Source organism: Ailuropoda melanoleuca, chromosome 5 (genome assembly GCF_002007445.2).
Source record: "Ailuropoda melanoleuca isolate Jingjing chromosome 5, ASM200744v2, whole genome shotgun sequence".
In the NCBI taxonomy this organism is placed as follows: Eukaryota; Metazoa; Chordata; class Mammalia; order Carnivora; family Ursidae; genus Ailuropoda; species Ailuropoda melanoleuca.
In genome coordinates, this window is record NC_048222.1 from 6,006,638 (window position 1) to 6,033,023 (window position 26,386).

Below are 26,386 nucleotides of genomic sequence, written 5' to 3' on the forward strand. Positions count from 1 at the left end.
GGAACAAGACGAGGACATTCACTCTCACCACTTTTATTCAACATAGTACTAGAAGTCCTAGTCATAGCAAGCAGACAAGAAAAAGAAATGAGAAGCATCCATACTGGTAAAGAAGTTAAACTGTCACTATTTGTAGATGACATGATACTATAAATAGAAAACCAAAGACTCCACCAAAAAACTATTAGAAGTAAAAAAAAAAAAAATCAGTAAAGTGTCAGAATACAAAATTAATACCCAGAAATTTGTAGTGTTTCTACACACTAATTATGAAGTAGTAGAAAGAGAATTTAAGAAAACAGCACCATTTACGATTGCGCTAAAAAGGATGAAATACGTAGAAATAAATTTAACCAAAGAGGTGAAAGACCTATATTCCAAAAAACACAAAACACTGATAAAAGAAATTGAAGATGACAAGCAAATGGAAAGATATTCCATGCTCATGAATTGGAAGAATTAATCTTGTTAAATGTTCATGTTACCCAAAACAATCTACAGATTCAACACAGTCTCTATCAAAATACCAACAGCATTTTCTGCAAAGCTAGAACAAATAATACTAAAACGTGTATGGAACCACAGAAGTCCCCACATAGCCAAAGCAATCCTGAGAAAGAACAAAGGTGGAGGCAGGTTTTAAGATATACTACAGAGCAGTAGTCATCAAAATAGTATGGTACTGGCCCCCAAAGAGACACAGATCAATAGAACAGAATACAGACCCCAGAAATAAACCCACACTTTTATGGTCAATTAACCTATGACAAAGGAGGTAAGAATAAACACTGGGGAAAAGATAGCCTTTTTAATAAACGGTGGTAGGAAAACTGGACAGCTACATTTAGAAGGATGAAACTGGACCACTTCTTAACATCATACACAAAAATAAGTTCAAAATGTATTAAGGAACCAGTGTGAGGCTGAAACCATAAAACTCTTGGAAGAAAACATAAGCAGTAATTTCTTTTTTTGAAAAAAGATTTATTTATTTATTTATTTATTTATTTATTTATATATTTGAGAGAGAGAGGGTGTGTGAGCAGGGGGAGGGGCAGAGGGAGAGGGCGAGAGAGGCAGAGAAGCAGACTCCCTAATGAGTGTGGAGCGTGACATGGGGCTTAGTCCCAGGACCCTGAGATCATAACCTGAGCTGAACCAGGAGTCAGAGGCTTAACTGACTGAGCCACTGAGGCACCCTAGTAAATTTCTTTGACATTGTCCTTAGTAACATTTTTCTAGATATGTCTTCCCAGGAAAGCAAAACAAAAGCAAGAATAAGCTACTGGGACTATGCCAAAATAAAAAGCGTTTGCTCACTGAAGGAATCATCAACAAAACAAAAAGGCAACCTACCAAATGGGAGAAGATATTTGCAAATGGTATATCTGATAACGAGTTAATATCCAAAACATATAAAGAATTTATACAACACCAAGAAACCCCAAACGATTTGATTTAAAAATGGGCAGAGGACCTGAATAGACATTTGTCCAAAGAAGATGGCCAACAGACACATGAAAAGATGCTCAACATCACTCCTCATCAGGGACATGCAAATCAGAACCACAGCAAGATATCACCTTACACCAGTTAGAATGGCTAACATCAAAATGACAAGAAATAACAAGTGTGTGTGAGGATGTGGAGAAAAAGGAACGCTCTTGCACTGTTGGTGGGATAGTATGGAAGTTCCTCAAAAAGTTAAAAATAGAAATACCATATAATCCAATAATTCCACTACTGAATATTTGCCCGAAGAAAATAAAAACACTATTTTGAAAAGATACATGCACCCCTATGTTTGTTGCAGTATTGTTTATAGTAGCCAAGATATGGAAGCAACCTAAGTGTCCATCAGTAGACGAATGGATAAGGAAAATGTGACACACACACACACACACACACACTGGAATATTATGGAATATAGCCACAAAAAAGGGTGAGATGGTACCATCTGAGACAACATGGATGAACCTGGAGAGTTATGCTAAGTGAAATAAGTCAGACTAAGAAAGACAAATACCATACGATTCCATTCATAAATGGAATCTAAAACAAAACAAATCAAGCAGAAAACAGAATCAGACCTATTAATACAGAGAACACACTAACGGTTGCCAGAGAGGAGGGGGCCGGAGGGGTGGGCAAAATGGGTGAAGGGGGGTGGGTGATACAGCCTTCCAGTTATGAAATGAATAAGCACAGGAATAAAAGGCACAGCATAAGGAATGAGGTCAATGATATTGTCATAGTGATGTAACGGACAGATGGTGGTTACACTTGTATGAGCACAGCATAATGTATACACTTGTCAAATCATTAAGGTGTACACTTGAAACTAATGTAACGTTGTGTGCCAACTACACTTAAATTTAAAAAAAATTAAAAAATATGTATCCACAGAAAGACTTGCCCAAGAATGCTCATCACAACTTTATTCATAGCAATCTCAAGCTGGAAACAATTCTACGGTCCACCAGCAGGAGAATGGGTAAAGTAGTTGTGTCACAGTCATACAACTGAGTACTACCAAGTAACATAAAAAACACTCCTAACACGCAAAAACATGGATAAATCTTAAACCCCTTATGTTGTCAGACACAAATCACTGCACGCCATATGAATTCATTTAAATGACATTTAAGAACACGCAAAAATAATCTATTGTGATAGAACAGGATTTGCTTTTCGAAGGGCGATTGACTGCAACAGGGCCCAAACGAACTTTATAGGGTGAGGAAAATGTACATTTCTATTGGGGTGTTGTTTACACAGGTGTATATGTCTGTCAGAAGTCATTGGACTTACACTCACTGACTGTACATTTCACTCTACAAATTTTGCCTACGTTAAAAATCAAACTCAAAAAATCGTAATGATTTAGTGAATTCAGAGCTTGAGCAGAAATTTTATTCTGAGTATCACATAAAAGGATGAGATGTAAAATACGAAATAAATATTGCAAATGTGGCAAAATGTTATCATGTCAGGATGCTGGGTATATGGGGTGTCTAAATTTCATCTTCTGTGAATTTTCTGCATGTATAAAATATTTCAAATTAAATAAAGTATGATAACATTTAAAATGTCTCTCCAACCTTTGTTGTATGTTTATAGTGAGGCTTGAGTCAGAGATCAGCAAATGATGCCACTGTTTTAAAAGACCCAGAAAAGAGAAATTCAAGCTTCATGACCCCTGATTTCTGCAAGTAAAGAGTCATTATTCTTTTGCCACTTCACATCATGGAATATAACCTTTGTCTCAACTGAAGATGGCAATTTCCTAATTTGTTAGGTTTGTCGTAGTATTATAAATCTTATGAGCCAATGTTTCATCAGATGGGTTGATAAAAACGATTTCTGCCTGTCTTTTCTTTTTTGCTATCAATGTGCTCTGGAAATTTGGGCATTTGATTGTCTCACTCAACTGGAAAACCAAAACCAAGCCCTCTAGGTGATTTACGCTTACATTTTAAATGCAAAGAGCTTTCCAAGTGAATTGATACTATTGTTTACAATGCCATTCAACTGTTATCATTAAATTTCACTCAATCAGACCTACCAGAGGGACCGTATCCTTAAGATTTCATTTTTGTACATTTCTCACATGGAGGTGACATTAAAAAAAAAAATCAACTGTGTAATTAGTGTTTTTATTTTATTACTACACCAATTAGTGTTTGTTGAGTTCTCAGAGGGTGGGTGGTAAATCAGTCTAGCAAGATCCGATTTCTTCAACAAGTCTCAGTGCTTTTTGTTGAACACAGACTCTATTCCATGTGGGAGGTGGATACAAAGATATGTATGATATAGCCACTATTCTCCAGGACTTTCCAATTAGAAAAGAACATGTGGTTCATACCAATAACTAGGATTTCTGAAAATGAGAAACGCCTGAAGAAAGGTACAAGTAAAGGTCTTCTGGAATTCAAAGGATCGAAAACCTTCTGGCACCTGGGAAGGAAGGCGTGGGTTATCAAGAAAGACGTTTCAATAAGGTTTTTAAGAGCTAGGATTTCAGGGGGCTCCTGGGTGGCGCAGTCGTTAAGCATCTGCCTTCGGCTCAGGGCATGATCCCGGTGTTATGGGATTGAGCCCCATATTAGGCTCCTCCGCTATAAGCCTGCTTCTTCCTCTCCCACTCCGCCTGCTTGTGTTCCCGCTCTCACTGGCTGTCTCTATCTCTGTCAAATAAATAAATAAAATCTTAAAAAAAAAAAGAGCTAGGATTTCAGTAGCTGGGCAGAGGAAGGGAGTTATGGGGGCCATAGGGAAGCACAGATGCCTCTGCTGGGGCTCCTGAGTTGTAAAGATCCAGGCTGGAATCAGCTAGAACAGAAAATGAGAGAACAAGATTGTGTGCAATGCTGTTAGCGGCCAGTAGTGGCAATGCTGACACTGATTTGAGATGAAATGTTATACATATCATATCATATCATATCATATCATATCATATCATATATCACATCATATCATATCATATATCATATCATATCATCATATAAAATCATGTCACAGGATTTCCGAAGGCAGAGCCAGCTTGGGAGTTCCTTGCTTCAGTGGCTTGGGAATGCGTTACGGACCCAGGTTCTTTCCATCTCTGTGTTCTTCCATCCTTGGGGTTGGCTTATTCCCAGGAATCATAGCCAAACATGCAACATCCAAACACAGACTTTGCCTCTCCCTGACACTCTCTGATAAGCAAGGAAATCTTTTCCCGAGGCTGCCAATGCACTTCTGCTCCCATCTCATTGACCAGAACTGAGTTACCAGCGCATCGCAAAAGCGATTATTCTTAGACCAATCAGGGCCTCCCTCTTCTCCTGAGATGCATCCTAAGTGTGGGCTGAGTGGGAGATCTGAGCGCACTAGGGGTTCTCTTAGGACAAAGGAAGGAGGAAAAGACAGCATTTGGATGGAAACAAGTAACGTCCACTATGGGGACCAAGAGTTGTGACATGCCGTCTATGTACCGGCACGGGGCTTGCTATACATATCCCTGTACCCCATGTGTGAAGCTAGACCATGAAGAGCTTTTCCAAGGGCCAGGCTGAGATATCTGGACATCAGTCCCCAGACTGAGCAGGGGAACGAAATAGCCGCAGTGCACTATTTAGAGATGGAGAAGAAAGAATTTGTGAAGATGGAGAAAATGCCCATGTACCCAAACGTTGCACAGCGACTTGTCAAAACCACGACGTCTAACTTTCACTCTCCATTTCAAGGAGCACCCCCATCCTGCATCCTTCTGTCTGGCCTCTGGTCTGTTCAACTGTGCGCGTTCAGCTTTCCTGCCCTATGAACTGAATCCCGGGGGCACACAGGATGGAACGCAGTAATAATGACCAACGAAGTCCCGTGCTACTCTGATGGGCACTGTTTCCGAGCAAAACCAGTACCTTTCTGTGCTTCTGCTATAGATTCTGGTTCTGAGATTCTGCTTTTATCTACTTCGTGGTGTGTTCAGTCCCCCCCGCCCGCTCCGTTTCAGCTTCCCTGTCCCTCCACAGCTCCTGAGCTCCGTTCTTCCAAGTGCACCATTCGCTCCACTTCTCATCACCCCCTTCTTCTACTCTTGCTGTGAAGACTTTCTCAGGGACGGCCTGTGGTCCCGGCGGGTAAGGTCTCGCCCCTTCTTTCCATCTGGGGTTTTCTGTATGCCATCTTGCTACTGCATCAGGACACACAACATCCTTGCTCCCTTGCACCAGAGGGAGTGAGGCTATTTAAATGTATTTATACTTCCCTCTTTTTTTTTTTAAGATTATTTATTTATTTATTTGAGAGAGAGAAAGAGAGCACGAGCTGGGGGGAGGGGCAGAGGGAGAGGGAGAAGCAGACTCCCTGCAGAGCAGGGCTCCAGCTCACAACCCTGAGATCATGACCCCAGCCGAACTCAAGGGTCAGGCGCTTAACCAATGGAGCCACCCAGGCGCCCCAATATTTTTATCTTGTTACCACCAGACTTTAAAAGGGTCTAAAATAAATAAAATTTAGAGCTCAGGTCACGAAAGATGTTCAAATATTAACAGACAAAAAAGGCCTCAAGAAATGATGTTGGTAACCCCTCTTTGAGGTGGTGGGCAACTGTTCAAATAACATCTTGAGTGCATCTGGCTTTCTTTTTTTTTTTTTTTTAAGATTTATTTATTTATTTTCAGAGAGACAGCCAGCGAGAGAGGGAACACAGGCAGGGGGAGTGGGAGAGGAAGAAGCAGGCTCCCAGCAGAGGAGCCTGATGTGGGGCTCGATCCCAGAACACCGGGATCACGCCCTGAGCCAAAGGCAGACGCTTAACGACTGAGCCACCCAGGCGCCCCTGCATCTGGCTTTCTTATTTGCAGTGCAAGTTTTGTCAGTTAGATCTCTCTTACATCCTAGAGACACACAGAAGTCCCTTCTGTCATGCATTCTCTTTCTCTAGTGGCTCGCCTCTGGGCCAGTCTCAGGTGGGAACTCACCGTGGTGTCTTGACTAAGGTCGAAAGGGCTCGGGGAGTGAAGGCCAGTGCCAGGTCCAGCAGGAACCCTCTTTACCCCTCTTCCACGTCCCCAGAGCAATTCCACAAGCACTTGTGTGCTTGTAGGTAACACGTAGCAGCATGAGGGGATGGTTTGCGGTGTTTCCAAGGGGCCACATTCTGGGAGACTGGGAACGAGTGAGGGCCATGGAAGAGAAACAAGTCAGTGAAACAGAAGCCTAACGACGGAACTGGGAGGTTTCCCTGGTCAAGGCGTGACTTCAGGATTTGCAAATGTAGGACAACTCCCAGTGCTGCCCTCTGGAGCTCTTCATGAGCCTTTGGCTAGCCAACCAGCAACAGACAGAACAGGAGGAACTGTGTTTCGAAGAAACATGGTCCCACTCAGGGCCACTGCTCTCCTATTAGGGTTTTGAACAGACTGCCTCCAGTGGAAGATGTGACCTGGGAAAAGTAGGTTTGTTGCGCTCTGCAGACAGGCCTGTACTGATGGTACAATCTAGAAAGGGAAATCCAGAGAGTCAAACCCATTGTCCCAAACCACACGGCACAAAAGTTCCAGGAGTAGAACCCAGTACTCCCTTGTAATTGCTCCATTAGGAACGAACTGGGCTTTCCCGGGCACATCTGAGGCCCTGAACACTTCTGCTTACATAATTTATATGAAAGGAAAAAGTAGGTGGGATTTCAAACGATCGGCTCTGCTCACAGTGTAAATAAGGGACATCCTGTACTGAGCTTTAAGTGTTCTTTGCCAGCCTTTTCCTCTAAATGCCTCTGGCATGTCTTCCTAGTATTGAACAAACATCACTTCTGCCTAGGTCATGGATTTTGTCAATACAAACTGAAAATGTGCCGGCCTTTTTTTTTTTATCATCATCCCTAACAGCTTGCTTAATTAACCTGCCGATGGAGTCAACAGCACAGTGCGCTGTTTGCTGTTTGCTCTCCAGCCACTACAGAGTCAAGACGCTCTTTGAGGAGTACAGAACACTTGCCTGAGGTTGTTTTGTTTTCCAGAAAGAAAGAAAGCAAGGGGAAAAAATCCTTGCAACCACAGTGAATTTGACTTAATTGCTCAAACTTCCTTCTGATTGTTTTGCCCGGAGTAACAGCCCTTCCTTAACTAATAACTTTAATTATAGCAACCACTAGTTATAAAAGTGTACCTTTTCTCTTGACTTGGTCTGTTCCTGCAGACTTTTAATTATGAAACCAGGGATCAGCAAGTCACTTTCCTGGGTTTTCATTCGATGGGATGCAGGGTCCCGGAACTCTTCACATTGCCTGTTTCACGTTCTGGACATCGGCCTGTTGCAGCTGAAGTCAGTCTGCTGGGTTCGGTCTTTGAGATTTGCCCGACCCACGGGATGAGTATGAAGCAAAACCAGGATCTTGACTCTCGAAGAACTCATCTTTAGAGAATAACAAAGTTGAGGATATTGTGCACCATCTTTAAGACGAATGTAGATTTCCCAATAGAATCCAAAGCCCTCATTTCATCTCAAAAAGTTTACTAGGATGGCGCGGTTATTGTTTAAAAAAAAATACAGCTGTTTAACTTAAAGGCACCAAAACACATCCAATATAAGCCCGTTCTCTGGCTCTGTACCCACAACATTTTCATCTGATTATGAAGAAAATAAACTTTTCCTGCACTTCGGGCTATTATGCCAGTATTCTTGTTACGGGATGGTTATCAGGCAAAGGCCATGTCGGGTTCAGTAACGACGAGAAACTACTTTAATGATCTATTTCAGCTGCGTTATTGCCAGGTAAGGATGGTCTCGTGTTTGATGACACATATTCAGTGGTTGATTGTGCAAGAAATGGTGCTGTTTTTCCAGTTTGTTTTTGCCTCCTGATGCACCAATCCAACTTGCATGTCCCCGTGCTGCCCTGCAAAGCTGACGTTTCTCTTGAAAATCCCTCGGCAGTCCCAGAGGCCCTTCCACTTGCTGGTGCAGCCCCACCCACTTTTCTGTAATGCTGCGGGGGGTGGGGGGCTTCTCACCCCCAGCCCGACCTCCGCCCCCCTCACTGTCATATCCAAATTGGGAGAAGCAGGAAGGGTGGTTCAGGGCATGTGGCCGCCATATGTGGACGGCTGATGGCTGGGTGGGTGGTGGTGTACTACGCATCCTTTCTGTCGTGATGATGGACAGCCCTCCCTACCCATACACCACAAGAATTTCCCACAGCCTCAGTTGAAAAGCTGGATCCTGGCAGATGTGTTCCAACCAGTGACTGTATCTCTTTAATGGGACGCTGACTGACAAAAGTTTCACTTCTCAGAGCTCTTTCCTNCCCTCCCTACCCATACCACAAGAATTTCCCACAGCCTCAGTTGAAAAGCTGGATCCTGGCAGATGTGTTCCAACCAGTGACTGTATCTCTTTAATGGGACGCTGACTGACAAAAGTTTCACTTCTCAGAGCTCTTTCCTGGTCCCTCCTTCTTTGACTCCCTGTCTCCTTCTCTTGTTCATCATTTAGAGAGACATATAATGGTAAATGGGTGCCTGGTTAATGGTAAATGGGTGCCTGGTTAGTCAGAATTGTTCATGTTAATTTCTCAATGAAAGTAGGTAGTTATTTAAAATTTGCCAGCCACTTCTCTATCCTAGAGATGGCAAGTCCTCTTGGGGGTCCCCTTGCTCTGAGGATAAGTTTAACGTAAATGGGAAAGTCTGTACGTTAGTCTCTGGTGGATCGAAGTAGACTGACCGAGATCTGCTGGCAGGAAATCACCAAGGGCCACCAAGAGGGACTCAGCATGAAGGCAAACGAAAGGTCTAGAAATGTAACCCCAACTTCACACCAGGGAGTGATGAAGGGGTGGTTTTGGTGTAGGGGGGACAAGGTGGGTGTGCAGGGGTGCAGATGAGCAAGGAAATGCAAATCAAGAGCTGTGGAACTTGACAGTGTGGTCATCATCCTGCCTTAAAGACCCACTCAGTACAAAGATCTGGGCCAGCAATGGCTTCGTCACAGGAGAGGATGAGGGCATTGAGGTGTGACTCTGTGGGTCTATAGTGAAGCCAGGCAGAGCTATCCATGGCAGTTCTCTCTCCAAAAGGGCTTTATTTCCAGAGCTGAGTAATCTGGATCATGTAGACAGAGGGACTGGATATCCTGCCAAGCTCTGGAGACCCAAGCTAGATTTAATTAGAAAGACAAAAGGATGTGGCTTCATAGATACCCAACGTGGGACTCCAGTCATTCAGGCTAATTTAGAACCAAAAGAGACCACAGAGACGGAGTTCTCATTTTGCAGAGAAGACCTGATCAAGTGCAGATCCACATTTCCCCATCACGAAGCAATTAATGGGCAGAATATGCATAGAAGACACAGAGCGGACTGCCACCCCAGGGTCGTTTACATGGTCAAACTTGTGACGCTCCCTAAATGCAGTATGGTTTGCTTCAGGAGGGTGCAAACCTTCGCTCCTATTCTGGAATTTAGGGACGACTGAATTTTCCAGTTTCACACATTGGTACAGATGTTATTAGGTTTCCTCTAGTCACGAGAATGGCCTAGAGATTTGTTGGTAAGGTAACTATAGACACGAACCTCTTATTTTTACCCTAATCCTGGAGCTCTGGTCCTTTACAGGCAACCACCTAGATAATCAGCATGGTTAAAGCCTAATGTGTATCGTAAGTGCCACCTAACCAGCTCCTTCTCCCCCCAAATAAAATCCGCTCCTCCTCCTGAGTTCTCTTTTTGGAGAAGCGCACCCACCAGCCTTCCCTTTCAGCCATACAAAGTCCCACACATCCCGGATCCTCAAAAGTGGTTCTATTTCCTCTTTTCCCTTCCCACCGCTGCTGTGGTACCTAGTAGGATCTAACCATCTTCCACCTCGACTGCGGTAATTTCTAACTGGTCCCCTGGGTGTTTTTGATCCCATTTCAGATCTTTTCTTACTGCCACCAAAGCGATTTTTCGCAAACCTAAGTCTGATTGTGTTATTCCTTCCATGGCTCTGTAATCCATTAAGATGAGCTCCAAACCCCTTTGCATGTGCCAAGGGTCCCCATGACCTGCCTTCCTCTTAATTTCATCTAAACTTTCTTCCATCTGGTCCCTCAGCCTCCCCCTTCACCGTCCACCCAAGATGCCACGTCCTGGCCACTCCAAGCTCTCAGAGCTCCTCTGGCCATCTTTTCCATGGCCCTGTTCCCTCCAACCTGGGAATGTCTCTCTACCTTTTAGCCTGGTGACCACTTACATCTTTGAAGACTCAATTCCACCATCTTTGTGGAGATTTTCTAACCTCTCAGTCCCACAGGGTGAAGATGAACACTCCGCCTTGCGTGTCCCAACTGAGTCCTGTTTGCATGTCGATCCTGGCCCCTCTGACACGCAGGCCATTATTTGGTCCATGTGTCTCTCCTTGAGGAGAGTGGGGACAACTTGATGATAAAGAGTGTATCTCATTTATCATTGATTTTCTAGGACCAAGCACAGTTCCTGGCATACAGTAGGCACTTGACCGTGTTTTCAGAAAGGAGAAAGGAAGGAAGGAGGGAAGGGAGGGAGGGAAAAAAATAGAATTCACAATAGAATACCATTCTGTTTTTTTATTTCCAGAAAAAAGGCACGTGGTAAAACTTTGACCACTATTTTTATAACACACCAAAGCTAATTACCCAAGGCAGTTCAGGAATTCAAATAGTGGTGTTAGGAAAAGATAAATATTATTCATTTTCATATTGTACTATGTGGCCATTGGTGAGTTACCTCAATCTTTTTGGGTTTTGTTGTTGTTTTGTTTTGAGAGAGAGAGAGTGGGTGTGCATTGGGGGAGGGGTAGAGGGCAAGGGAGAGAGAGAATCTCAAGTAAGTTCCATGCTCAGTGTGGAGCCCGATGCAAGGCTTGATCTCATGACCCAGAGGTCATGACCTGAGCCAAAATCAAGAGTCGGATACTTAACTGACTGAGCCACACAGGCACCTCGAGATCACGCCATCTGAAGATTTAAAATTAATCTTAGTGACTATAGTGGACATTGGTCATGTTTTTGGCTGTCCAGATGCCCTTCCTATGTTTGGAGAACTGCCCTGTGTGTAAGTCTTTTGGGGAGGCAGAGCCCTTGACTGTCTACAGTAGCTGCAGAGGTGGGCTACCTCCATTCTCAGCATCCTTTCTGGCCAGGGCACAGACTCAGGTGTGCACAGGGCCCACTCATTCCATGTACCCATAAGGAACAGGAGCCACTGACAGTAAGGTATGGAAAACAAGAAGAGGATGATTCTTTCTGGTGGCAGTCACGGCACCAGCAGCATCGGAGTTCAGCACCAGCAGCCACATGGACCACAGTGACCTCAGGGCAGAGGGAGGGGGTCTGGAGCAGTGTCTCCACTGGCACAGTCTGCTGACAGACGGTAGCCAAGGGTTTGAGCTATTAGCTTCTCTGTTTCTGTCCGATTCCCAAATTTGGTCCTCCAGCTGTCCTAGTGGTTCTGGGAGCCAACTCATCTTTTCAATAAATTCCTTTTCTGCTTATAGTCTTTTCTGTTGCAACTAACAAACCCAAAACGTCCATAACTCTTTGGTGATTCATAAATGCTTCTGGCTTCAAGGATTTGGGTCTACCAGTTGCATGATTTATATGAGTCTGGCTGATAAAATATCTCATCCACTGGTGAGTCAATAGTTAATTCATTCCATGTTATTAGAGAGATTTTTCCAGGCAGACTATTTGCTAGAAAAGCTTCCACGGGGCAGTTTTTCTTGCCCTAAATCACACTCCTTTGGGTTAGCACAGTGCCTGGCATATATTAAGTACTTGATAAATACTTGCTAAACAAACTGGTGAATGACTATTTCAAATCCAGGAGACTCATTTTACTATATCAAATTTGGTACTGTGAAGGTAAAACCCTACAGAAAGAAGCAACAAAGATGGTCTTTAAAGAACCTCTTTTCCGGGGAACCTGAGAGGCTCAGTTAGTTGAGCGTACGACTCTTGATTTAGGCTTAGGCTGTGATCTTGGGGTCATGAGACTGAGCCCTGTGTGGGCTCTGCACTCGGGCGAATCTGCCTCACTCTCTCTCCCTCTGCCCCTCCCTGCATGCTGTTTCTCTCTCTCTCAAATAAATAAATCTTAAAAAAAAAAAAAAAGAACCCCTTCCCACATGTGATTTGATGATGAACTTACTCAAGAGTAATGCCTCCAGGTATTCTAGCAACTGGTCCAATTCCACAAATGGTTATTGATCCTTACGCATCCTTTCTTGGAACTATTCTAGGTGTTTCTGCTCAAACTAACTCTAGAGCTTAATTTCAAGAGATGAATCCCAAACTTAATCTCTATGACCCTTGCTTTCCTCTCCAGCCAAATGGAAATAATAATCCTTCCACAGAGGGTTGTTACCAAAATCAAAATGGTATTGGTGCTCATTTCTTTGTGCCTTTACTGTTCCTGTTTATATTCTCAGCACCCTCTCCTAAATTTAGTTCAAAAACCCTCATGAGCCCTGTCTCTGGTCCACCACTGAGTAAGTCACTGTGGATACAAAGTTGAGGAAGGGGTGCTCCTAGTCTCAAGGAGTTTACGATGTAGTTAAGGAGATGTATGGACCAAAAAACCTGGTAAACATGGTGATGCGGCAGACATGGGTACTGCTAGGGAAGTATGAGGAAGGGTAGCAGCTGGATGAAGAGATGGCACAAGTGGAAGGATTCCTGGAGGTGTTCTTGAGGGGAGTCTCTGAGAGGGAAAGCTGGGGAAAGAAAAAGGAATGGACCTCTGGGAAAACAAACTACAGGGGCAAAGGCAAACATGGAAGCCAAATCTGCAGGGAGAGGTGGGTCAGATCACAGTGACCATGTCCGTTAGGAAAGGGGCATGAGACTAGTTGATAGGGAGCTTCTAGAGGATTGTAAACAAGTAGGCATTCTTATCTATTTAGGGCAAGTGTGAGCGGTGGTGGGGGAGAAGGGAGGGAGAGAGAGAATCTTAGGCTCCACGCCCAGCATGGAGCCCGACGCGGGGCTCAGTCCCATGACCCTGAGATCAAGACCTAAGCTAAAATCAAGACTCAGATGCTTAACCAACTGAGCCACCCAGGCACCCCAACAAGCAGGTATTTTTAAAACCTCAGTCTGGCAACAGTATGGAGGATAAATATTGGAGGCCAAGAGACTGAGAGAGGAGCCATCATCCCTGGTTCAGGTGAATGACTCTGTGGGTCCAAACCAAGGAAATGGTCGAAGGGTCAGAGATGAGGAAGTCAAGGAAGATTTATTTATTTATTTTTAAAAATATTTTATTTATTTATTTGAGAGAGCGAGAATGTGAGAGCATGAGTGGGGGTGGGGGACAGAGGGAAAAGCAGGCTCCCCGCTGAGTGGGGAGCCCGATGCGGCTTGATCTCTGGACCCTGAGATCATGACCTGAGCTGAAGGCAGACACTTAACCGACTGAGCCACCCATGTGCCCTCAAGCAGGGTTTAGAAGACATTAAACATGTTATGGGAAGTCGTGAACCTCAGGGTTCACCTTTGTTCTGCTTTGCCATGGTGCAAAGGGGTTGAGCCGATGATGATAAAGTCACTGGGCACACTCATTGCCCACCCCTCCATCTTCAAATGGGATGGAATTACCGCCGATCAGACACTGTGCCCAGCACCAGGTTGTGACGGAATGATTCCAAACCACCTTTGATCTATATTCAAAGAGCACACAGTAATGGAAGGGCTTCTAATATCTTCCATGTCAGGAAACATTTTTGACCTGGTGTGAATTATTCACCTTTCTGGAATTTCTGGTAAGATATTTTACATTTTTCAGACAATCCTATTCAGTAGTTCTAAAGAATCTTTAACGAGGATTTCTTTTATTTTCACCAGACAGCCTACATACATTTAAATCAAACAGGAGAAAAAGGAGCAAAGAGGGTATTAGGGTAAACACATGATAACACTGGCCAAAAATGTTGGGAATGGCTGCCTCATTCTGTCAAATAGAAATGAGGCCAGACAGCCATGTCACTGGGAGTTAGATCCTCCACCCCAAACAAATCTAATCTCATCCTGGTGTTCACAGGCTAGCGCAGCAGGAAGACAGTCTAAATGTGGAGTGCAGATACACACTGGCTCCAATCCCAGGAGGCCAGGTCAGGATGAGAATCAATATTTCAATAGCTCAGGATTAGGAAACACACATATCAAATCTTGTCCATTAAGGAAACAAACGTTAAACCCACAGACATTCTGTATCTTGCATGGGCTGATAGGGACGAAGTGTTTGACTCATCTGCAGAAATGTACCCCATTATTCTTGTACTCTCTCGACCAGTACAAGTTGTGTAAAAAAGTCTCAGAATGAGACTGAGGTTGCTTCGAGGTCTGCCACAAATAAGATCTTAAAGCCCCTGATAAGCAGCTTTTCGGGGTAAAGGGGAGACAGGGCAGGGCTCTAAATACAGTTGTAGAGTCCTATGTTATTTGGAAAATAAAGGTCACAGAAATCAAAAGAGGTAGAATTTGGCTTGGGTATGCAGTGGCCTTTGCTCAGATTTGACAGACCTCCCCTGGGGACCCCCTGCCCCAAACATTTGGAAAATCCAGGCAACCAAAAGCTAGTCCCAGCCAATTGGTACCTTTCCTGTTTGTATCAAAGGAAAAGCATTGAAACCACAGGATGATTAATATCAGTTCACACACTGGGACATGCCTCTGCTGGTCTAATGGGGGGTAGGGGGGTGGGGGGGATTCCACATTTACCCCCTTTCCCCTCAAAAATAATGAATGAAAGCAACTGTATTTAGAAAAGGGGTTTTCCTCCTGGAGAGATGATGTCTCTGGTGTCCTAGGGCACACTCATTTCCCATAGCCACACAGGCTTTTTCTAGGGCACGCCTTGGTCTAACACTTCCAGGTGTCCATGAAAGAGAAGAAAAGCGAAGCAAAGGGTGGGGGTGGGGGTGGGGGTGGAGTGGGGTGTGTGGTGTGGACAAGTGGAGAGTCTCAAAGATCTAATTGCAACTCTGACAAGCATCAGATCAAAGGAGTCTCTCCTTGGTTCTTTGATCTCTTGATAACCACATTTAGCACCCTCCCCTGGCTGTGCCTGGGGCAGGCAGCCCTCCCTTCTAACTCCCTCATCTTTTTCTAGTTTAAATAATTTAGCTGCTAAACATTTTCAAAACGGTGGAAATAAGCAAGTGCTTTAAGATCCAGCTCATTTGCTAGATTTAGGAAAGCCTCGTTACTGTACCAACACCAGATTGGAGAATTAAAAATAAGCATCGCAGAATCCGAGAAAAGGATGGTTATCGCTTTTAATATTTTATCTGACTCCCAGCTGTGCAGTGAGTGCACAGAAATGGGGCGATGACCACAACCTCACCTCCAGAGGTGCCTGGTGTGGCAGGAAGGGCAAGAGGTGGTTCCTGGTCCTTCTGCCAGTGGAGGCAAGAATGTTAGGTGCATCCCCCATCATGTCATTCCTTGCCCTTCCTTTCTTCCCTCTCCCAAATCCTCATGACAAGCAGACGGGTCTCCCCCGTTGGGCCCCACATCATCCAGTGTCTTCCTGTGCTGGGTGCCCTCACCAGGTGTGCCTGGCCTGTGCAGCTCAGAAATGGCCTTTATAAAGGGGGGGGGGTAATCAGAAGGGGGAATGAAGCATGAGAGACTATGGACTCTGAGAAACAAACTGAGGGCTTCAGAGTGGAGGGGGGGTGGGGGAATGGGATAGGCTGGTGATGGGTAGTAAGGAGGGCACGTATTGCATGGTGCACTGGGTGTTATACGCAACTAATATCATCGAACTTTACATCAAAAACCAGGGATGTACTGTATGGTGACTAACATAATATAATAAAAAAACATTAAAAAAAAAGAAAGAAATGGCCTTTATTCTCAGGTCATGATCTCAGGGTCATGAGATCGAGCCTTGCGTCAGGCTCCGTGCTCATTGAGGAGTCTGCTTCAGACTCTCTCTCCCTTTCCCTCTGCTCCTCCCCACTGCTTGCTTTCTCTCTCTCTCAAATAAACAATTAAGTCTTTTTAAAAAAATGGCCTTTAATAAAACATTAGGGAGGGAGGAGAAAACATATACCATGGAACTCACACCTACCATAAAATAATCCTAGGTTGCCAGGTTTAGCAAATAAAAATATAAGACAGCCAGTTAAATTTGAATTTCAGATACAGGATGATGATTTTTTTTTTTTTTAGCATGAGTATGTTCTAAATATTGCATGGGACACATTAATAGTAACTAAAAAATTATTCCTCCTTTATCTGAAATTCAAATTTAACTGAATGCCTTCTATTTTATCTGGCAACCCTACTAGGGTCCCTCTGTCACCAAAGCTTGCTAGAACATCTCAGGGTAGCCTGGCCTCAGAGTGCAAAAAAGATTGATTTTGCCCCACCCAGATACCTTCTCATGAGTGTGGCCAGGAGAGGCCTTTTACCCATGTGATCTCCTCAACACCCCCAGAGGATAGGGACTGTTATTGCCCTTTCACTTTGATGGAACGAAAGCCCATGAAGGTCAAGGGGTTTGTCAGCTCAAATTATTGCAGGTAGGATTCTAACCCAGGCACCTCTAACTTCAAATCTGTGATCTGCCTATTACCCGCCACAGTCTCCTTCTCTCTCCCCAATAAGGCGCAACAGACCCTGAGGCTAATGGACTTGTTTCAACATAAACAGGCCTTTTTTCATTCCAGATATATCTCTTCATGTTAATCAAAAGTTCTAGATCTTATCCTCTAGAACTTTCTGTCCTGGCATTAGAAACCGAGAGGTGTGGGAAATCCCATGTAAGAGAGAGAAGCTGATCTGAAGCAGGGGGTCTTAGGTACGTGAGTAAATGGAAGACAGTTACCAGCGATTGTCCTCACGCCAGTGATCCTGTGAAAACTCATTAATCTGTACTGAATTCAAGCTAGGACACCCACATAGTGTGAAATCCTGACTTCCTTATTCCCTAGGGCAGTAGGTCCCAAATTTCAGTGGGCTTCAGAATCCCCCGGAGGGCTTCGAAAACACTAATTGCTGGGTCCGGTCCCCAGAGTTGCTGCCTCAGTTGGTCCAGGGGGAGGCCCAGGACTTGACATTTCTGACAGGTTTGCAGCTAACTCCGATGTTGCTGGTCTGGGGGTCCTCCTCTAAAAACCACTGCTCTAGGACAGAAAGAATACAGGTGGCCTCTACCTTTCACAAGTGTGCATGACATCATTTCGCTTTTACGTTAAGACCTACATTCTTTTTTAAAGATTTTATTTATTTGACAGAGAGAGATACAGCAAGAGAGGGAAGACGAGCAGGCAGAGTGGGAGAGGGAGAAGCAGGCTTCCCGCTGAGCAGGGAGCCCGATGCGGGGCTCGATCCCAGCACCCTGGGATCATGACCTGAGCCGAAGACAGACGCTTAACGACTAAGCTACCCAGGTGCCCCCATTAAGACCTACATTCTTCCCTGTTTTCATGAATTGAAAGAAATCCTAAGAGGATTTTTGCTTTTATGCAAAAAGGCAAAAAGTGGAAATGGTGTTCAGTGTGTGTTTTGCAGTGATCCCTCACAGAGGAAGTGCACCCCGAGAAGTGAGATTGCCCCCATGGAGCTCCTTCCCCCGAGAACTACACTCAATATCAGGTCCCGAGAGCTCTGAACCATGTCTGTGAGCATCCGTGTTTTATCTCCATTTATTTTGTGCATCTGTTAGCAAGGTGTCAGAAGGTATCAGAAACACCTAACAGGTGGAGGTCTGAGAATGCTCAAAAAAAGCCCTTTCCTTATAAATTAATGACAGCCTCTTTGCTCTACCATTTTCGGATTACAAAACGTTTCACAGGAATGGTCTACTTTTGGATGGGGGAAACCTGGATACAGTACTTGTGCTTAAATCCACGTACACGTTGGAATTCAAGGCCATTCAACACCTGTCATCCCCACCTGTTGAGAGGCCCCTGCAGTCCACCCTCTTCAATGAAGCCCACATCCATTCCTTCACTCAGTCATCCCCACAGATACGACTTAGGTGCCCACAACGTAGCAGATATCACGTGGAACCTCAGAGCGGGCAGACGAACTAGACCCAGTTTCTGCCGGCGATGGAAGACTGTCACGGAAACAAAGTGACAAAGATGGACTGAGAGGTGTTAACACCGAAGCAGAGAAAACTGGTCACGAAGGAAGAGACAAGAGGAAGGGAGGATTCTCGATGGACTTAGCCCTTGGGCTGAGTTTGAACTCTGAAGATGGGGTTGCAGGAAGACGAAGGGAGGAAAGACAGTCCGCGCAGAGGGAACAGCAGGCACCAAAGCGCAGAGGTGGGAAACAGCACAGCTCAAGAGCTGCAAGAAATGTATCATGACTAATGCATATGGTGAACTTGGCGGCAGGTGGAGAGTGAGTGCGGGAGGGCGGAGCCCAGCAGGCTGACCACGAAGAGGTGCTTGGTGTCTTTTCTTTTGAGATGATGATGACGAGGCACTGGCTGGTCTCTATAAAGGGAAGGGATGCCATTCAGGCCTGCGAGTTGGTGGGGTCAGGGGTGTCAAACTCAGAGGAAGTTGAGGGTGTGAATGAACGGGGGAGCTGTCGGAGTTGGATGGAGAAGCAAAGACTGAAGGTCTGAAAATGAGCTTTTCACGTCTGCTCCTGCTCGTCTCCACCGCCAGAAGGATCCTAGCTAAGTTTGGGGGACTAAGATGCGCATGTTTCTGTGGGTTTTTGTACTGCTCTCTGAGTAAGTGTGTGCCTTCAACTGAGCACTTCTTTTAATTTTTTATTTTTTTGTAATAATTTTTTATTATATTATGTTAGTCACCATACAGTACATCCCTAGTTTTTGATGCAAAGTTCCATGATTCATCAGTTGCGTATAACACCCAGTGCACCATGCAATACGTGCCCTCCTTATTACCCATCACCAGCCTACCCCATTCCCCCACCCCCCGGCCCTCTGAAGCCCTCATCAACTGAGCACTTCTGTTCCAGGAATTACCACCCTTCATACAACTGCTTTAACTCAGTGCTCGCGGTTCGGTTTTGCTCTCCTCCTGATTGCCAGACACGTATTTATTTGCCCCAAATCATTTTGGAGCCTCCTGGCTGGTGGAGGAGACAAGCAAATAAATGGGGAGTTGGAATTTAATGTAGCATGCAAAACAGTGCAAGCATCTACAAAGACCGGTGAAGCCACAGAGAAAAGAAAGTTGAACCTACAGTCAATTGTACAGCAATTAATTTTCAAATCGTGTTGCAATTAATTTGTGGGCTTGAATAGAAAATATCAATTCATTCCCTAGATTGAAAATGACTTCCCAGAAGATTACGGATTTTTTTGTCTTTATACAATGCCTCATGGACCCTCTCTAGCACTAGCACTTGATAAATATATTTTGGTAATTGAGAAGATTAATTAAACTGTTTTCGCCTATTAATTTCACTAGGTTATCAAAATTCTAAAATAAATAGAACAGTCTTCATTATCTGACTTTCCCCAAATAACTAATATTTTGATTTTTTTAAAAAAAGATTTTATTTATTTGTCAGAGAGAGAGAGCACAAGCAGGGGGAGCAGCAGGCAGAGAGAGAAACAGACTCACCTGCTGACCAGGGAGCCCGGTGCGGAACTCGATCCCAGGACCCTGGGATCATGACCTGAGCCAAAGGCAGACACTTAACAACAGAGCCCCCCAGGCGCCCCTTAAAATTTGAAAGTGAACTACAGCAATAAATCAATAGAACCTCTTTAAATAAGGCAAGTTTGAAAAATCATCTTCCAGCAATTTGATGCCAAAGGCGTAAAGTGGAAACGAGAGACTTTACACCGCAAGGCAAACCTTTCTCTGGGCGCCTGCCGCCTGTGAGTTCAGCTGGAAGTCCCGAGAAGGATGGCAGCTTTCCTCTGGCTCCACGGATGACCTCTGGTGAGTCACCCACCGCGGTGCCCACAAAGTATCAGTGTCTGCCTTTGAGAGCCGCCTGCAGCTCTGTCCATCGGGAGACCAAGGCGGTGAGAATCCTCCCCAAGCCCATCGCCTTGACCTCATCGTGGGGCGGGGGTGTGTGGAGGGAACCCACGCCTTCACAGCCCAGGGAACGTTGAGATGAAACCGAAATAAAATCAACTGGAAGAAAATGAGGGAGAAGAAATCCAGTGGAACGATTTAGGATCTCCTCTCTTTTTGGCTCCTTGCACTGAATTAATTCATGATTGGTCGTGTTCCTGATAAAGGAATTCAAGATTGGCCCCAGTGGTCTTTGGTGGAGTGAAGGCAGTTGCCAGGGTGTATCGTGGCTTCATCCCAGGCCCTGCAGCTGCGTGAGGACCAGGCGGCCTTCCAGAGGGCACACGGGCCAGGAGCCCTGGGGGCCAGTAGGTTCCTTAGGCTCCTCCCCCTGCAGCCGCGTGACACGAGCATCCTTCTTGGTCACCTGGCGAGGGTCCTGGCTGTGTGTTTCTCAGAGCAGGCGTCTGTGAGGTTCAGTGTGCACAGCAAAGAAGGGCACTGGGGAAGAGGTTTGGCAGCTAGTGTACCAGAAAAACTGTCAATTCTGGGAACATGACACAATCAATCGGGTTCATCACTGCTGCCATCCCTTCCTGCTGCCATCCCCCCCATTGGATCCTGGGGCCCTGTGCCCACCCTGGGTGCCCTCCACTGTCCGGCTGTTTTCTGTCTCCACAGCAATCTGCACTTTGAACTCCTCAGAAATTTCCCTAAAGCACACTGTCCGTTGAAACGATCCTTCCTTTTCCTCACCGTGGGTCTACTTCCAATCTGTGTACCTCTCCCAGTTCCTTTCTCCCAGCATAACTGACTTCAGGTGAGAAGCAAACCGATCAGTTATTTACACTAAAGTGTGAACAGCAGCAGCGGCCACGGACATAGTTCCTTGCTCACCATGCCCCTCTCTCTTGGAGCTATAATTCCGGCTGATGACTTCTTTTTCCAGCCTCCTTTTCAGCCCAGGGAGACCCCAAGTTAGCGAGACACAAGCCCAGGACCACTGGGGGTGTCTTTGAGAGTGATATCCTGACAGAAGGGGACAGACGCAGCGGACACCTTCTGAAATCCTTCTAGCCTGGAAGCAGGCCTGGCAGCTGGAGGTGAGGACAGAATGCTGCAGCCAGCAAGATGGAAAGGGCGAGAGTCAGGAAGAACATCCACTGCCCTGCTTCCCTCGCGTCCTGTTCCCTCGATCCCTCCATTTGCTGAGTCCTCCCCTGACCATTCACCCCACCAATCTACCAGTCAGGCTCCATCCTTGTAACAGATCGTTAAGTGTAGGACATAGTACCGTTAACAGGAGACAGAGCTGCACAGCAGACTCTGGAATGCAGTTATCTTATATTAACTCTGACATTTTGTCTTTTCAACAGAGACTCACCCCCCGACCCCAGGCCCAGCAACCGCCGTTCCCCTGTTTCTAGGAGGCTGACAATTTTCGATTCCTCCTGTAAGTGGAATCATGTGGTGCTTGTTCCTCGGTGACCGGCTTATTTCATTTAGCATAGCATCCTTGAGGTTCCTCCATACTGTCACAGGGGGCAGGACTTCCTTCTTTTCAGAAAGGCTGACTGATATTCCACTGTATGCACACATCTGATCTTTTAACCAGTTTTAGCCTTTCCCCCAGGCCTCATCTGTGGCCAGGAACACACCCAGCCTTCCCCGTGGTGAAAGGAAGATGGAAAATACTGGAACTCGGCGACTTTCCCTGCCCCTCTCAAGTCCTGAATCTTGAGTAACTCTGCTTTCAAGAACACTCTGTGGCCTCTGCCTCGATGTTCTCTTGGTTCTTTCCCCCTGGTTATTACATTGTTATGGTTCAAGTTTCAGTCAGAAAGACCAGGGTTCCTATCCCCTCTTTGCCAGGACTGCCAGGTAACTTGTGACCCTCAAATTCTTCACTTGTAAAATGAAATCATGGCACATGTCATCACAGGTTGTTATAAAACACAAATGAGTTAACATCTAAGTGCACAATACATTTTTTAACAGATTTTTATTTATTTATTTGAGAGAGAGAGAGAGGGCACGCATGAGTGTGGGGAGGGGCAGAGAGAGAGGGAGAAGGAGACTCCCCACTGGGCAGGGAGCCCAACTCGGGACTCAATCCCAGCACCCTGAGATCATGACCTGAGCTGAAGGCAGACACTTAACGGACTAAGCCACCCAGGCGCTCGCATAACACGTGCTTAATGACTACGGGCCATTATTTTTCGGGTTTACACGAGTAGGCAAATAGACCTGTGCCACCTAGAGCCAACCTTACCCAACACCAGCAATTCATTCCCTGGGCTGAGCACATCCTCATCCCTAAACCCCCCTTTATTCTGGAGAGGGAAAAGTGCATTGTTACAAAGACAGATTAAATTTGTTCCTAAAGGTTCGTTATTTCAGTGGATGGAGCTGGGATGGAATGAGAACCCAAGAGCTACAGCAGGGGAGGGGAGAGGAGGCTGGGAGCAGGGGAGGAGGCGAAGGGCACCAAGGGAAAGCAGAAGGGACAGGGGCTAACGTGTGTGTTTGTCCCAGAGACAGCCCTAATTAGACTCTTTCCTTCTCTGTTGCTGTTTTTGCTTCTTTTGGTTTAAAAATAAAGTGTCCCGTTTTAGCTCTAATTACGCCTTTTAATTTTCATATTTAAAAGATTAAGATTGCATAAGCTGCCCAGGACTAACTGGGACGTAAGGCATTTGATGTGCGTTAAAAAAAGGAAGGGGAAAAAAAGCCCCAAGCTCAACCCGAGGAGGCAAAATGCTTCTGTACCATGAGAACCTTATTGACTTAAGTTTCGGGATTGTTCTCTGAGGCAAGGAAAACCATCTTAAAAAACAAACAAGTTTGCATTCTGGGGCATTTCCCAGAAAAGACGCAGGTATGGTTTAGTAAGATGGGATTTGGTTTTGTTTTGGAGCTCGGGCTGGGCAGTAAAAGGTCAGCGCTGTGTTGTAATCTGCCCTGGTGCCTCTCTCCCGTAATCCTGACCACAGCCCTCTCAAAGCTGGCAGCGTGGCAATCAGTAAAATGAAATTTCATTTTCTAAACATCTTCTCCTGGGTACCTTAAAAACTCTCTGCTGAGGTTTGAAATGTTCTGGAAAAACTCTGGTGGTTGAAATGCCGGAATAATTTCCCTAGGAGAAAGCTGTTAAAACCCTTTCCCCTAAAAATCAGTTAATAAGATAGAAAGATGGGGCAAAACAGCATGTCTCACGTGAGGTTTTGGGAATGGGTTCAAAAGAAAACGAGGCAGAGAAGTAGGGGAAGGAAGAGGGGTTTTTTTTGTTTTTTTTTGTTTTTTTTTAAATAAGGGCTGCATCATGTTTTGACCCGCAAACAGGCCTGTGTGTGGGTGTGAAAGCCTACCAGCTCTGAAAGCATGTCTCAAGCGTGGCCCATCCTGCGTCCTAGGAGTCCAGACAGCGATGCCCCAGCTCTGCTGTGTGGTGTAGACACCCTCAAGTCAACCTGGAGTGGAAGCTGCCACCCAAACGTCCCTGCAGGTGTCACAGAGCATCGTAAGAACAAGACACATGAATGCTGTGCCTCCTGACTTCAGGCTAGATGACAGTCCTTACTTCATCATTGTCATTTATAATTACTTCTGGCCCTTCTGGCCTCGGCCACTGCCCTGTTATTTATCATTGCGATGGGAAGCCACCTACACCCACTATGAACTGAAAGCCTTGTTTTGACCCCCAACCAGTTACCAAAGCTTTAGTGCAACAAAGTGAGATACACTGGCTTGAACTTTACTTTCTTCCCCCTTTTGGTTTTTTTTTTTTTTAAGATTTTATTTATTTGAAAAAGAAAGAGAGACAGATAAGGGGCGCCTGGGTGGCACAGCGGTTGGGCGTCTGCTTTCGGCTCAGGGCGTGGTCCCGGAGTTATGGGATCGAGCCCCACATCAGGCTCCTCTGCTATGAGCCTGCTTCTTCCTCTCCCACTCCCCCTGCTTGTGTTCCCTCTCTCGCTAGCTGTCTCTATCTCTGTCAAATAAATAAATAAAATCTTTGGAAAAAAAAAAAAAGAGAGACAGAGAGAGAGTACGCGTGGTGGGGGGCGGGAGGCAGAGGGAGAGGGAGAAGCAGACTCCCCGCTGAGCAAGGAGCCCAACGTAGTGCTCTGTTCCCGGACCCTGGGACCATGACCCAAGTGGAAGGCAGACGCTTAACCTACTGAACCATCCAGGTGCTCCAGCCTCTTTCTTTAGTAACTTCTGTTATAAGAAGCTGGGAAGCAAAAAACACACAAAAACAACAACAACAACAACAAAAATGTAGAAACGAGAAATGAAGAGCCTGTGTTGTGTATAAACCAGTTAATAACCTCCTAAGTTGCAGGACCGACTCTTTTGTTACGGCTTGAATTATGCCCCCCGCCCCCCAGGTCATACGTTGAAGTTCTAACCCACAGCACCTCAGAATGTGGCCTTATGTGGGAATAGGGTCACTGTAAAGGTAATTAGTTACTGGAGCAGGGTGGGCCCTCATTCCGTATAACTGGTGTTCTTACAAAAGGAGAAATTTGGATCCAGACACATTCACCAAGGAGAACGCACTGTGAAAAGCAAAGGCCAAGGTCAGGGTGGTGCTTCTCAAAACCAAGGAGCACCCGAGAACTCCAACAACCAGAAGAAACTAGAGGAGGGGCCTGGGACAGGTTCTCCCTCCCGGCCTCAGAAGGAATCAACCCTACCGACACCTTGATCTTGGACTTCCAGCCTCCAGATCTGGGACAATACCTCTCTGCTGTGTAAGCCCACCAGTCAGTGGGGTTCTTTGTACCACAGCCCTAGAGAACTCAATACATCCTTGTATTTAAAAACGCTGTGATTTATAAACAGGGCCCTCTGATGGTGAAGAGTGTGGGTACCCACGTACACTGCACACAGCTTCCTGAAGGTTTCACAACCCTCTTTGTATCTGCAGGGTGACGTGTGAGGTTCTCATCGCATGAACAGGAATCTTCATCATGATTAAAAGTGAAATGTATTGTTTTTCAGTCATTCGCCCCTGGGTAAATCTTGTCCACAAGAGGTTATTAGCAGGTTAATTTAGTTCCACAGCTGTGGTCTGATGAAGATGAGATGGACCCTTATCACTATTTCTAGCACTTGCCGTAAGACCATCTCACTGTACTCTTTGTGTCACTTTAATCTGTCCCACACGTGCTGTCGCCACTCTAACAGCGAAGCAGACGTATGTGGAACTAAGGAAAAATAATTCCTGGGGCCTTGACATCAACATTCCCTCTGCCATGCAACGGTCATTCTGCATTAAATGGAACCGTCTCGACATTACCCAAAGCAGGCTGGTTTGGAAAGGTTTCCTGCCTGGGGTCGCACCCAGTGAGGGGCACTCACTTCTCTGGAAAACACTGACATCAACAGGAAGGCCATACAGGTTGGGTGAACATTATCAAGCAGATTTTCTGAACTCACTCTTGCCAAAATAATCCATCCGGTTGACTACTGACATGTGAGCCGGTCACGAAAATACGTTTCTTCTTGGAAATATGCTGTGAGGGGGGCTGGCACTTCACCATCCTCTCCAGCCTGTTTCCTTATATTTACTTTTCCTTGCATTACCTCACTTTGATCTGGCTTTTTCCTTCCAAGCTCCCAAGCTGGAATTTCAACAAAACTCCACCCCAAAAGCGGCTTCCAATACAACCGGTCCTATTAATTTTTATAAACAGCAAAAACTGAAGCCGAGTAGAGCATTAAGCAGGGCAGAAAATTATAGCGTTCCCTCTAGGCCCCTGAAGGCAACACCTTATGTCCAATCTGCAAAGTGCCAAAGACCGCATTTGGTGCTTAAAAGGAGAGAAAGGATGACCCCAAATGAGATCCAATATGTGGGGCATCCATGAGCGCTCTCCAATCGAGTCAGCAACATGCAAGGGGGGATT

General features: G+C 45.5%; 1 long non-coding RNA gene across 1 annotated transcript in view; it reads right to left on the reverse strand.

Annotated features, from left to right (window-relative positions):
- Positions 1–8,208, reverse strand: part of LOC117802270 — a 105,283-nt gene extending 97,075 nt beyond the window's left edge. The window contains exon 1 of the long non-coding RNA XR_004625359.1: positions 7,654–8,208. This is a non-coding gene — a long non-coding RNA (uncharacterized LOC117802270). The remainder of the gene's footprint in view (positions 1–7,653) is intronic.
- Positions 8,209–26,386: the final 18,178 nt, after the last annotated feature.